Source organism: Chelonia mydas, chromosome 4 (assembly GCF_015237465.2).
Source record: "Chelonia mydas isolate rCheMyd1 chromosome 4, rCheMyd1.pri.v2, whole genome shotgun sequence".
Classification (NCBI taxonomy): domain Eukaryota; kingdom Metazoa; phylum Chordata; order Testudines; family Cheloniidae; genus Chelonia; species Chelonia mydas.
Window position 1 is genome coordinate 11,090,463 of NC_057852.1, and position 13,463 is coordinate 11,103,925.

Sequence of the window (13,463 nt, forward strand, 5' to 3'; positions counted from 1 at the left end):
TCTGACTGAAGTAAAGAATCAGACTAGTTATCTGAGGGTAAATCTAGCCTGCAATTAGATACCTTTGGCTGGCCCATTCCAGCTGACTCAGGCTAAGAGGCTGTTTAATTGAGGTGTAGACCTTGGGGCTCAGGTTGCATCCTGAGCTCAGGGAATGTCCCATCTTGCAGGGTCCTAGAGCCTGGACTCCTGGCTGAGCCCAAACATCTACACTGCAATTAAACAGCCCCTTAGCCCGAGCCCTGGGAGCCCCATGGGCCACCCGCATGTTTTTAATTGCAGGGTAGACATACCATAAAGGTACGTCTAAGGGTATGTCAACACTGGAATAAAAGACCCACAGAACAGCTGCAGCTGGCCTGGGTCAGCTGACTCAGGCTTGTGGGGCTCAGGCTGCAGGGCTAAAACTTGCTGTGTAGGTGTTCAGGTGGGACCCCAGGCTTTAGGACCATCCTTTGTGACAGTCTATATCCCTATGTTCCTCACCCTTTTTCAAAACTGTAATGAATTTTGTACAAAGTATGCTTTGTGCGGTATCATTTGAAAACTCGTAATTTGGTTGCTGACCATTATTCCCCTGGTAAAATACGTGTGGCAACATTGTATGTAAAGCAGGGGTGGTCAACCTGTGGCTCCGGAGCCACATGGTGCCTATACAAGGAGCCTGTATATTAACCTCTGAAGAGCCACGACTCCAGGGCTGGAGCTATAGGGGCCAACTTTCCAATGTGCTGGGAGTGCTCACTGCTCAACCCCTGGCTCTGCCACAGGCCCTGTCCCCACTCCACCTCTTCCCGCCCCCTCCCCTGAGCCTGCAGTTCCCTCACTCCTCCCACTCCCAGCTGATCAGGAGGTGGGGGAGGGAGCGAAAGGCACTGATCGAGGAGGCTGCTGGTGGGTGAGAGGCTGCTGGGAGCTGATGGGGGGGCTGCTGAGGTATTACTGTGGCTCTTTGGCAATGTACACTGGTAAATTCTGCCTCCTTCTCAAGCTCAGTTTGGCCACCCATGATGTAAAGTTATAAAATTCTACTGTATAACATTACTGAGGCACGTTCCAAGTTTAGAAAAGCAGGCACAAACCAATTCCTTAAAATAAAAGACAAACTGATGCCTCAGCAAGGTGTCAACAAAATCAAATGGATTATTACCTGGTTAAGCAGCCATTCTTCGGCAGGAAAGAGGGTGTGATGTTATTTTCAAAGAAAAAGCTATAAGAAAGAAGAACAGTGGCCCCAAAATACTTCTCCCTTTCTCTCTGCTTACGGCATCAGCAACACCTGAAGGACACTGAAATTAACACTGAACAGGGGGAGGGGTATTGACTGAAAGGATTCCAGCCAGTAAAACTGCTAGAGTATGTGGTAAGAGAAACCTATGCTTTGAATTCATTTGGCTTGTTAAGTTAAATATTAATTGTTTTATCTTTTATTTTCTTGTGACCAGTGCTGACTTTTATGCCTCATTATTTGTAATCACTTAAAATCCATCTTTCTGTAGTTGATAAACTTGTTTTATCTAAACCAGTGTGTGTTTGAATTGAAGTGTTTGGAAAACTTCATTTGGGATTATAACATCTGTGCATATTGCTTTCTATTATGAAATGATGGACTTTATATGAGCTTGTATTGTCAGCGAGGGTGCTGGGCAGAACAAGATGCACATTTCTAAGGGAAAATTTGGGACAGGAAGTTTGCTGGTGTTACTCACAGTGTAGTTCATGGTGGCTGGCCATAGCACTCATACAGTATAGCTAGGAGTAATTTACATGCTGGAGGCCATGTGAGAGCAGATCAGGAGCGGTTGCTCGCTAGGGTTACTACGCAGGCTACCCGCTGCCCTGCCACCCAGCCTCTGCGGCCCAGGTCACACATTGTGGGCTGCATATACACTTAAGTAATCCACCAAACAGTAATAACAGGCACAGAGCAACCTGTATGTTACTTAATTCCCTTGTCCATTGTGTTAATACCAATTCTCCTTTGCTTACATGCCTGATGTTCTTTATTCTTCTAGTACTTTGAGTGAATTTTGTTTGCAGTTCACTGTGGTTCCTGCACCATTTCCTCATTGATTTTGCAAAATAATTTTTTTTTTTAAATCTGTATTGATTTTACAGGAGCTGTCAGTTACTGCCCCTGTAGCCTTCTGCTGTTCTCAGCTTGCTGGCTTTATACAAGCTCAGCCCGCCCCGCCCATCTGGGCTTCATCTGGCTCTCACAGAGGTGCAGCCTGTCAAGTTAATTGTCCTAACAACCTGCTCTGCCTTTTGTGAGATGGGCACTCTTGTGAAAACTGACCATTTATTCCTACTCTTTGTTTTCTGAAAACTGCTTTATAATAGGAAGTATTAGGCAGCCTTAATAGTAGGTATTCCTACTGCTCATCCTACAACCATTATCCTGTTTGTAACTCCTCTTAGCCCTGCCCAGCTATTTGACCTGGTTTCTGCTCCTCCTGCACACACTGGTGAAAGAATTGATAATTGAATTGTGAATATTCTCTGCACAGCTACGCCTGTGCAATTCCACTAAAGGCAAGTCGTTACACCTGGGCTACCTCCCTGCACACAATGAGTTGGCTAGGTATAATGGAGGGCAAGCAACCATCAGGTGGTCTGTGCAATCTCTAGCACCAAGTAAGAGACGTGTCGTATAAGTACAGTCCCTTCCTAAAACTATTTTCTAAGCTAGGGTGGGCAAACTTTTTGACCTGACGGTCACATCGGGGAATAGAAATTGTACGGTGGGCCATGAATGGTCACAGAATTAGGGTTGGGGTGCCGGAGGGGGTGAGGGCTTTGGGGTGGGGCTGGGGAGTTTGGGGTGTAGGAGGGTGCTCTGGGCTGGGACTGAGGGATTTAGAAGGCAGGAGGGGGATCAGGGCTGGGACAGGGGTGCAGGTTCTGGCTGGGGGTGTGGGCTCTGGGGTGGGGCTGGGGATGAGAAGTTTGAGGTGTAGGAGGGTGCTCTGGGCTGGGATTAAGGAGTTTGGAGAGCGGGAGGGGGATCAGGGCTGGGGCAGGGGCTTGGGGTGTGGGAAGAGGTTCAGGGGTGCAGGATCTGAGTGGCACTTACCTCAAGCAGCTCCCGGAAGCAGTGGCGTTTCCCTTCTCTGGCTCCTACGTGTGGAGCGGCCCCCACCCTCGGAGCGGTGCCATGCTGTGGCTTCTGGGAGCCGTGTGGTGTGGCCCCCAACCCGGCACTCCAGCTGGAGCGCTAGAGCGGGACAAGCCCCAGACCCTGCTCCCCAGCAGGAGCGCGTGGGCTGGCTTAAAACGGCCGCAGCCCGCGGACCGTAGTTTGCCCACCCCTGTTGTAAGTGTACATTAAATAACTTAAAGGGTGGGTGATGCAGTCAATAGGATTCTCTCTACAAGTTCTGATAATTCAGTGACGAGATTGCCAGTTGGAATATGTATAGATGTTTTCCCTGCTTCCTATACATAAGTAAATACCGCTTGTGTGTGAAACTGTCTCATGCTATGTCGTAAAGCCAGCTGAATGGCATGCATACAGAAACTGTCCTTTAGCGATTGTCTCTTGAAGTAGCATGGCTCCTCCGTAAGAGCCTAAGGAGTGGGACTGTATCCAGCCAGCCCTGGGAGAGGATGCTGAGAGCATACTGAAGAGCTGTCTTCAGCCAGGGCTTGCCAGTGTAACAACTCCGTTCCCTGTTCCATTTGCACACTGGGCTCTTTGACGCAACAGAAAGAGCTGCCTTTTTTTTTTTTTTTCCTTCCTCCTAAATCTGCCTGGCCAATTTAAAGCTTGTGGATTCTTTCTTCCCCCTCAGGGAAAGCTTATGAGAGGATTTTCTTTTTTTAACAGTTCATTCCATGAAACTGCTTCCCCCCCACCTCCCGCAGATTGTTTGCCGTCAGGAAACGCTGAAGCTGAACACAAAGCTTTCATTGCAGGTCAGTAGCTGAACTGTTGCTTTAGCAAGTACCGGAGTTTGCTAGAGACAAGTTAGCAAAGTTGTATCATTCCAGTCAATGCAAAGCTGCCTTTTTAGTGGAAATTTTAGTTTAGCTCTTCAGGGGTTTGCAAGATTAGTTTGTCATCTTTGTCATGGAGACAAATGGGCCAAACTGATGCCTGGTGTTGCTTTATTGAGAATAGTGGTGTAACTCTAAGAGTCAGTCTGCCTCTGTGTCATTTAATTACTGTATGGTTTCATTCACTTAACATTTAGTAAGACCTACAAGGAATTTTCAGGACAGCTATCTTCTTTTCTCTTATTTTGTAAGAATTATATTTTTGAGTTGTAATTTGTTCACTCACTTCTTTTTACCGGTGTTCCTTCAAAAGCCTATTACTACTTTGTACAGGCACTCTGCAGGGAAGGCAGTTAAATACAATTGTCTTTTGTATTTCCTTTTAGACTTCTATCAAAAGACCTAAAATTAGTTGCATCAGGAAGGAAGGATGTAGGTGTATCGTTATTGCTCTTTCCAGCCTGTAATTGAGGTAAGTCACTCATTCTCCTTTCCTTGTCTCTGAAATTAGTCTTTGAAATGGACTCGTTGTTCTCCTCTGTACTGTATTTATGGGCATCCTCCTTTTATTTGCTATTTATTCACTTTTCTCCAGTCTGATTAAAAACAGATGGTTGATCAAGTCAGAATTGTAAAACTGTTTAATTAAATCCTGTACTTTTTATTTCAATGCAACCCCGGGTAATTCTTCTTCCACTCCTCCCCTCTCCCCCCCCACCATTATCATCATGGTAAAGAGTGTGGGTGTGTGGATATTGGGCTGGTCAATTCTCACACCAACTTCGCAAAATGGAAAAGATTTTGACCCCCATATTAAGCACTCTTCTCCTGTGCTGGCTTTCCGGGAGTGCGTGAGTTTAATTGGATTGTTTCAGAACACATTGAATGTATTTCCTACCAGGCATGCTTTTTAAAAATGAGATCCTGAAGCTAAACAGGCAACCAACAAAATAATAATTTCCATCAGGCTGTGGATTTTCATTCCCCTCAAAATCCCCTGGGATTATGAAGAAATTCATAACTTTCCAAAATATCAAGTCAATATTGATAGAGCCCAGTTCATGTGACAGATGGGGTAGTGGCATTGGCTCTACACAATTGTTGAAAATAAAATTGTAGTGAATGCTACAGTTAGTCTGAGTGATTATTCTCTGGGGAACTAAAGAATTATTAACTTAGTTGATTTTAATTTTCAAATGAGTTGAGCTCTGATTAGCACTGTGGAGAGACTGATTGTCCTTCCAGAGTTAAGATTGCAGCAAGCAAGTTATTATGAGTGAGATTTTGACACGCACTCTGTAATTTCATCATTGTTAAATCAATCCATTGGGAACTGTACGTGGCACATCTTAGCCAGGGAAAGTTTAGTTCAAGGTGAACACTCTGTTGTGTGGAGATGGGGCTTGTGGGGTGTGTGGATCAGAACACTTTTTCAATTTTGAAAATCCTTCTAGCCCTTCCTTTTGGCTCCTCAGATCTCTGAAATGGTTTGCTCGATGACTTTGAAACTGGGCAGGCCTGGCTGAGGAGAGGTGCTTTTCAGTGGTTTGTGGGAGTTGAGGTGCAGTGAAGATTAGTGGGGGAATTACAAAGCTACAGAGAGTTGTTTTCAAGCACCTATAATAACATACCATTTATAATATCTCCACATGAGTAACTTAAGAAAAAGATAGTTAAGGCTCAATAGATTTTAGAACTTTCTTCAACATCAAGCCAAATCTTTGCAACCCTCTCTATCAGATACTTCTGGGGGGGACATATATCCTCTAACTCAAAAGATTAGAAACGCACAATGAAGGATTGCAGCGAGTTCCTCACTGACAAGTAACTGCATATTCATTATCACACCAACCAATTTCCAACGTACTTTTGACTTCAGTTTTGCCTTCTTAAGCCTTGAAACTCAACAATGTAATCAACTAGTGTCAAAATATAACACACCTTTTCTGAAATGAATTTTCAACAGAATGGGTATGAATCTCCAGTGTATTACGCCACTGGGGCTATACTAACTTTCCTATTGCGCCTGCTCTAGGGTGGGGAACGTGCTTCACCCGTTGAAAGGGGAACTGATGGTGGGTGCGGAGAGAGGGTGAGGATAAATGACACCAAAGTTCCAAAACCAGTGCAGAGTTACAGGATCACTGTTGGGGAGTTGGTTGTGGATCTGAAGTTCATTCTCCCAGGGGCCAGACCCCACCTCTCCTACAGAACGCTTAGGTAGAGATTCTGCAGAGCTGATCTCTTCCGTGGGTTTTGTTGCAGGAGGGAACGGTTTGCCCAAATGGTTATGCTTATGATACCGGCTACATTGTTCCTATCTTGGTGACATTGATTGTAGTTGTAAAATGCATTGATATAAACACAGCTAGCTAGTCCATAACATTTTGATCTTCCTTATATAAAACAAAACCTTTACATGCTTCCTTCTGAGATGCTTGGATGAGAACAGCATATGCACATCTGCACTCTTGGATAAGTATCTATCTCCATCTCAATCAATTCTGTCAGAGGTTTGTGCATTCTTTTGCATCTTGCCCTTCTTCATGGCAATAGCAGTAAAATTAGCATGACTGGCCAGTAATAACTTCTTCCTGGAGTCATGAAATACTTCAGCCTTACGGCACAACTGAATTTGCTGTATGAAGGGTGGTGTGTCAGCTGCAACCCTCAGGGCATAGCACCTGCTTGTGAGAAAATGGATAGCAGTGCAAAACGGTACGCTGGAGCAGCAGAAGCCGCTTTGTAGTGAATGTTGATGCTCGCTTCCCGTGCAACCCCATTACGTCTGAGGGCATGGGGACCCGAGAATAGGAGACCAGGGGAAATGCAGAGAGGCAGGGATCTAGGAGGGGGTATAGAGAGTATGTAAGAGGCTGAGAGGGATATGGATTGGGGGACACATGGAGGGTGGCAAGGAATCTGGCTCCACCATCTTAGAATAGGGTGTTCTGGAGGTGGGACAGCATGGAGTTGGGGGTGGGGGCAGGAGACTGGTAGAGCATGATGGAAGGGACACAAAAGGGGTGTATGGAACACGGGAACATAGAGGAAGGTCATAGAAGGAGGCATCAACAGGATGGTCCAGTGGATTTGGGTGACCTGGGTTGTATTCCTGGCTGTGCCATTGACCTGCTATGTGCCTCAGGTTACTCTCACATCCCTTTGTCTGTCTTGCCTATTGAGATTGCAAGCTCTCAGGGCAGGGTGCTCTCTCACTGTGTGTTTGCACAGCACCCACTGCTGTTGGGCACCAGTCTCAGTAAACCCCTCTAGGCACTATTGTAATTATTTAATAAGGAACCCACAAAATGCTATAGAAATAGTCCCCTGGAATTCTGCAGCCAAGAGAAGCCTTTGGCAGAGCTCTCTTCTGCTGCTGGAAGGCTGGGGTGAAACACAGTGTGTTTGTTTCTTTCTACATTTAAGGAAGATCCTTTCACTGTCACTGGAGCACTCCTAGGCTCAAGAGAGAAGATTTAGATGAAAATCACCCAGTCCATAATTTCAAGATTTCACTCAGCAGTGATTAGTAACTGAAGACAGGCTTATTCTCCCCCTGGACAATCTGACCTCTGCCCTTAGAATTTTCTTCCTTCTCTGTCTCGCTGAAGTGTTGAAACAACAGCAGCAGCTTCTTCTTCCAGATGTTGTGTTTGAAACTCCGGGCTATCGTAGCATTCTTAATACAGTGACTGGCTGATGTGTCTGAAATGACCACATGGGCATTAGGGAAATTAATGAAGAAATTGGTACAGGCTTTGCTGGGTGTCTTTTTTTTTGTTGGTTGGTTGTTTTTTAAGCTTCTTCTTCCGAAAATACTAATGTTGAGTCTCTCTAGCTTAAAAGGTGAATTGCAAGTCAAGGGCAAAATCATTTATTCAGATGCTGATCCTGCTCTCATTAGAACAGCGAGACTCACCAAGAGAGTTGTAATTATTACATCTCCTCCCTAGAAAGTCGAACAAAGCCAAAGCCACAACCACCCGGCCTCTTCCATTTACTTAGGAATACTGGAATAAATGCATGTTCAGCTGTGTAGAACAAGCTACTTCCTCTCATGTTCCTATAGTCAGAACAATACATGTCCTGTCCCTAGAAAAAGCAGGTATTGCTCTTTATTCTTGTTATCCTTGCAGACCCAGAACAGCTACAATGTGAGTGAGCTGGATTCTGTTCCATTTTGTGCATCATCAATAGACTTTGTTTACTGCAGGCCAGATTGAGATACTGTGAGGCAAAGCCGCAGCTGGACCAGGGCTGCTCACTCAGCTACAATGACTCACCCCCCTTCTGCAGCATGAGGGAGACCTTGGCGCACGTCCACCATGAGTGCACCAGGCTGCAACCCCTATTCCCTCTCCTTCAGAACCTTCTCCTTCGGCTGTGACTACACTTCTCTCCACACCTCCTGCTGTGTGCACACCCCATCTGTGGCCCCATGAAGTCACAAGACCTCCTCATCAACCTCCTCCTGGCGCTAGCCAAGGTGGCCATCCACTATACTAGGAGGAGATGGATGGATGGATGGGGGAGGTGCTCTGCAAATGCACGGCCTCTTTCCACTCCTCCCGAAAGTCATGTCTCTGGTCAGAGTCCCTCTGGGCCTCATCCACTGGCTCCTTCGAGGAGCAATGGGCGCTGTCCAGGGTTCTCTGCTCAGTGTCGCCCCCTGGCTCCCTGCTTTTGACCCTATGACCTCAAGGGTTGTCGGGAGTGGACCACATCCACCCTGATTGAATTGGCCCTGTCCACACTGGCTCTCCACTTATGATGTAACTCCCTTTTCTTCATGTGTCCGTATATCTATGTCTGCCTCTGTAACTTTCACTCCATGCATCTGAAGAAGTGAGGTTTTTACCCACGAAAGCTTATGCTCAAATACATCTGTTCGTCTTTAAGGTGCCACCAGACTCCTTGTTGTTTTTGTGGATACAGACTAACACAGCGACCCCCGATACTTGACAACATGTTTATTCTTATTGATGGTGACGTGTGGGCTGGAAAGAGCTTATCTGAACTTTCTGATCCCAGGCTGAGTGTACAAGTCTGGTAGTTTGAAAAGCTGCCTTTCTGTTTGTAAACTGAGCACATTTGACATGGAGATTGCTCAGAAATTATAAACTTGGCCGTTTTTATGGAATCCTCTTTTCAGAGCAGAGCTTCCTGCCAGTGAGATCTGTTTGTCTAAGGAAGGTGTTCTCCCGAGGAAGTGCTGGGAGACCCATCACCAGACATTTAAAACTGGGTTGGGCAAAACACGGGAAAATATTCTGCAGGGAGTGATCTGGCATTGTCAGGTGGGTAGCATAGATGACTTGATTCATTTCTTTATAAATTTTTATGGTGCATTAATGGAATGGGCCATCCCTTCAATTATTTTCGATGGATGCATCCTTAGTGTTAGGTTGCTTTGGGAGTACTGAAACATGATCCAATTACCTACGCACGTACATCAGCCCAGTATTCAGGAAGGCAAAAATAACATGGCTATGGTGAAGCAACCTGGAATCCTTCTGAAATGAGACTCCTGGAAAAAAATATTTTTCCTCCCTCCTGCCCCCTGCAACTTTAAACTTCAGAGAAAGTTTTGGGAAAACAATGGGAGTGAATTGGTCTGTGGATGTGCCTCTCCCAGGTAGGCATACACTGGCACAGCTGGTACTCCTAACCATGCAGTGGGCATGCCACTGACAGGAGTGGGCATGGCTGGAGCACAGTGAGCTCTAATGATCCTGAGAGGGTGTTGGAATGACCCTTTGTGACCATTTGCAAGTTAGAGCAGCAGTGAGGATCAAGAAGTTGGGCAGGGAGATTTAAGCTATGGTGGCAATTTCTAAGCCAGGCCTTCTTGCTCTTCTCCTTGGTGTGGAAAATATCCTTTGGACTTGATCTAAGATCTCTCTGTGCTACCAAATGTGACAAGTTGCATTCCTTAACCATTAAAATGCAGGCCAAATTTCAGATGGTCCCCAAAGAAATCTGAAGGGGAAGCAAATAAAGAAGAGAATATCAGTATTAAAGACCATATCAATCAGAGACCATCTTTGTCTCACAAGTTCCTATGGCAAGGGCACAGTAGTCATCAACTCCTGTGTGACCAGAATCCCAGGGGAACCAGCTGAGGGGTCACTCAATTAGGCTGAACTGCAAAGAATGGGGCAGACAATCCCCAAAGCTGGTGGATATTCCAATACTTAGATTTACCAAGACAGCACAAAACCTTCTGTAATACCTTACTGGATACCCAGAAGTCAACAATAGAGTTCCCTTAAAGTTACCCAGCCTCAGGCCTCCACCTAGACACCCAAGTTAAATATGATGAAGATTACTGAAAGTCTTGTTCATCGTATAAAAAAGTTCTACCAATCCCAAAGGATCGGACACATTACCTTGCTGGTTAATGAATATTCCAGATCTTGCCCAAATACATGCTTATAGCCAATTCTTATTTACTAAACTAAAATTTATTAAAAAAAGGAGAGGGGGAGAGAGAGAGTATAGGTTAAAAGATCAGTATACATACAGATATGAGTATAATTCTTGAGGTTCAGATTCATAGTAGAGAGGTTGAGCTTTGTAGTTGCAAAGTGTTCTTTCATAATTGGTTCATAGGCTATAGTCCAGATTATATTCAGGGTGTCTAGTCAGAGCTGGGATCTCAGTCTTGTGGTTTCAGCTTTCCCTGCATTGAAGCATCAAGCAGAGCTGAGATGACAGGATCAGGACCCAAGGATCTTTTATACCGTGTTCTAGCAGCCACTTGACCACACAGTCTTGGGTGAACAACAGGCTTTTGATGTAACCTTCTGTTTCCTAAGCACCAACGGTAATTAGTTACACAAATTAACGTAGGGCAATTTATCCATTACGCAGTCTATCACAAACTTCCAAGAGACATCTCGACAATGACATTATTTCACCCAAGATTCATCTAAATGTTAATATGCCCTTTTGACCTCTGAATTAATAGTTATATTGCCAGACAAGAACTGTCTGTTTACATGGCTAGCATTTATGAATACATACATACAATTAGTATCACTTCTAATGTCTAACAACATAGGCTAGAACTTTGAAATGCAAACCTATCTAGCATTGAATGGCCCTCATTACCATTCACATACTTTCTAACATGACTTTAAAGGTTGGCTCTGGGTTATTTAGCCTGCAAGCTGCTTAACCCTTTCCGGCCATTTATTATACTTTGTATAAGATTCGTTGCAATTATATAACAGTGGTAGCAATAATGATTTGTATTATTATATTTTAATTAGATAACGTCACATCCTGTATTCCCTTAGGAGGAACGATTTGCTCATTCTTCCAGTGGATTATGTCAAAGCAGTGATTGGATTATCACTCAGATCCGATGTAGGATTTTCAGAGGTTTGCTCATCAGTCAGAGTTTAGTACAATCCTTGCTTAGAGACTGCTTTTTAACATATAGTGCAACAACTCCTCAAGATCAGTGTGATGCCCTTGGTTCTGCCCCACGGTGCTAACTTGTAATTTGTCTCAGAGAAAAACGCCCATTTCTTTGTAACCTATTTCTTAAATGCTGGATGGGTGAAGTCTGTGGCTCCACAGTTTACTCTCACGTCAAACTGAAGTTATGGACCAAGATCTTCAGAAACAGAAGCCTGTGGTTAGATTATAAAGCCATATTTAGGGACTTAAATAAACAGCCTGATTTTCAAAAGTGTTAAGCGCTCAGCAGCAGCCAGTGATTGGGTGGGAGTTCTTAGGTTTTCAGCACTTTTGAAAGTCAGATCACTTTTGAGATCTGAGTAAGGATTTAGGAGTAAAATTACCCAGAGCACCTGAGTGACTTAAGAACCTGATTGCCTAACTCCCTTGAAAATGGGGCTTAGGCTGCTCAAATTTTGAAAACGTTATCTTCAAAACCTAATTTTAGAAAATTTTGACCATTGTGATTAGAGCATGATCAGTAAGTATTGTTTGTGGCTGATGTCTGTGTCAATCACTCAGTAATCGAAAGAGGGGCTAAAAGGTCATCAGTTCTGGAGGATGCATTGTGTGGATTTAGGTTGCTCCAATATACACTTGGGACTGGACCAAGCTCTCTCTAATCAATCCTAGAATAAGATGGGCATACGTGTGACTTATATCCACCTTTGCTTCTATTCCCATCCCTCCACCCCATCGTTGCTGCACTGGGAGCAGTTTAGCCAGACCAGAAAATCTGGCCCTGTATCCCTAAAGATTTGTCAGCATTAGGGATTTTTACACTGGTGTAGCTATACCAATGCACTTACTTCACACTGGGGGTGAACATTCCCTTAGCTACATTGGTGTAAAAATCCCTAATGCAGGTGAGCCCTGGGAGTTTCATTTATGCTCAATTGTTGACGCCCGCTCTGTTCCCATGCACTTTATTTAGGAATAATTGGAAGCATATATCTGCCCAACCCAGCCTCTTTTTAGTTTAAATGTTTTCGTTGCAAAGTTTATACACAGATATTGACAAGATATACAGTATTGTTCAGTGTGACGTAAATAACCTACATAAAAATTGTTTTTTCATAAATTGCCTTTAAATAAAGAGCTTCATAAGGGGAAATATAACACACCTGAATGGTGCTTCAAATGCTAGAGCATTAGAAATAAATCAATACACACTTTAGATTAACCATTTTATCATGACAGTGAAGGTGGCTGGCTTAGCGCTATATGTGTTTGGCTGATTTTAGCCATGGAGGCATGAAACAGCCTAAAGAAAATGTCACCCGTCCTCCAACTTGTCTGACTGTAAAATGTGATTTTTTTACTAGTGGTCAGGCCCTGTGGTTTCCTAACACCTAACCGCATCAAATATACGTCCCTGGGAATGAACTGCCCCCCAAATATCACAGCTCTCTCCGAGCATTTGTCAGGAAATGGAAAGCACTTACTTAATGCAAAAGGAATGAGAGGAAGGAGTCTCAAAGTCATAGGAGAGAGGGAGAAATAACCTTTCCCACTAAAACGCCCAACAATTAATGTTACTAAGATACAGTGTTATTAACTTCACAACCTTAGAGCTGCAAGAAAAGACTTTGACTTGAGATACGCACTACACCATTTAGTAAATGAACTATTGTATAAAGAAAGTCTGGGGCCTTGGTCTTTAGCTGTGGCCAAGAAAGAGCTTACAACACCGTGTGTGTGTGTGTGTGTGTGTGTGTGTGCATGCGCACACATCTCTAAAGATGGATTTAAACAACCTTTGTGCTCCTTAGATCCTGAGGCTGCTCTACATCGTACGCATGACCACTTACCCTGGTTGCCAAAGTTTCAAGGGGCCAATACATTAGCCAGGAGTTGCTGGGGTCCATGGAATCCCTGAAAATGCCCCTTACAGCAGCTGCAGGGATGTGTTTGTGTAGGAGCCACTGTGCCAGCTCTGTGCCACTGGAGGAACCCGCTATGTGGGATGATCAATGCCTGGCTGTTTACACTGC

At 44.4% G+C, this 13,463-nt stretch overlaps 1 protein-coding gene across 2 annotated transcripts in view; it reads left to right on the forward strand.

Moving 5' to 3' along the window:
* The window catches only part of CSGALNACT1 (chondroitin sulfate N-acetylgalactosaminyltransferase 1), a 93,671-nt gene that overhangs the window by 6,288 nt on the left and 73,920 nt on the right, over positions 1-13,463 (forward strand). Inside the window, exons 1-2 of one of the 2 annotated variants that reach the window (XM_007062836.4) lie at positions 3,429-3,918; positions 4,386-4,471. The gene's annotated coding sequence lies outside the window, so the exon portion shown is untranslated. Of the gene's footprint in view, positions 1-3,428; positions 3,919-4,385; positions 4,472-13,463 lie in introns of those variants that run through there. The other variant, XM_043544432.1, reaches the window with a different exon arrangement.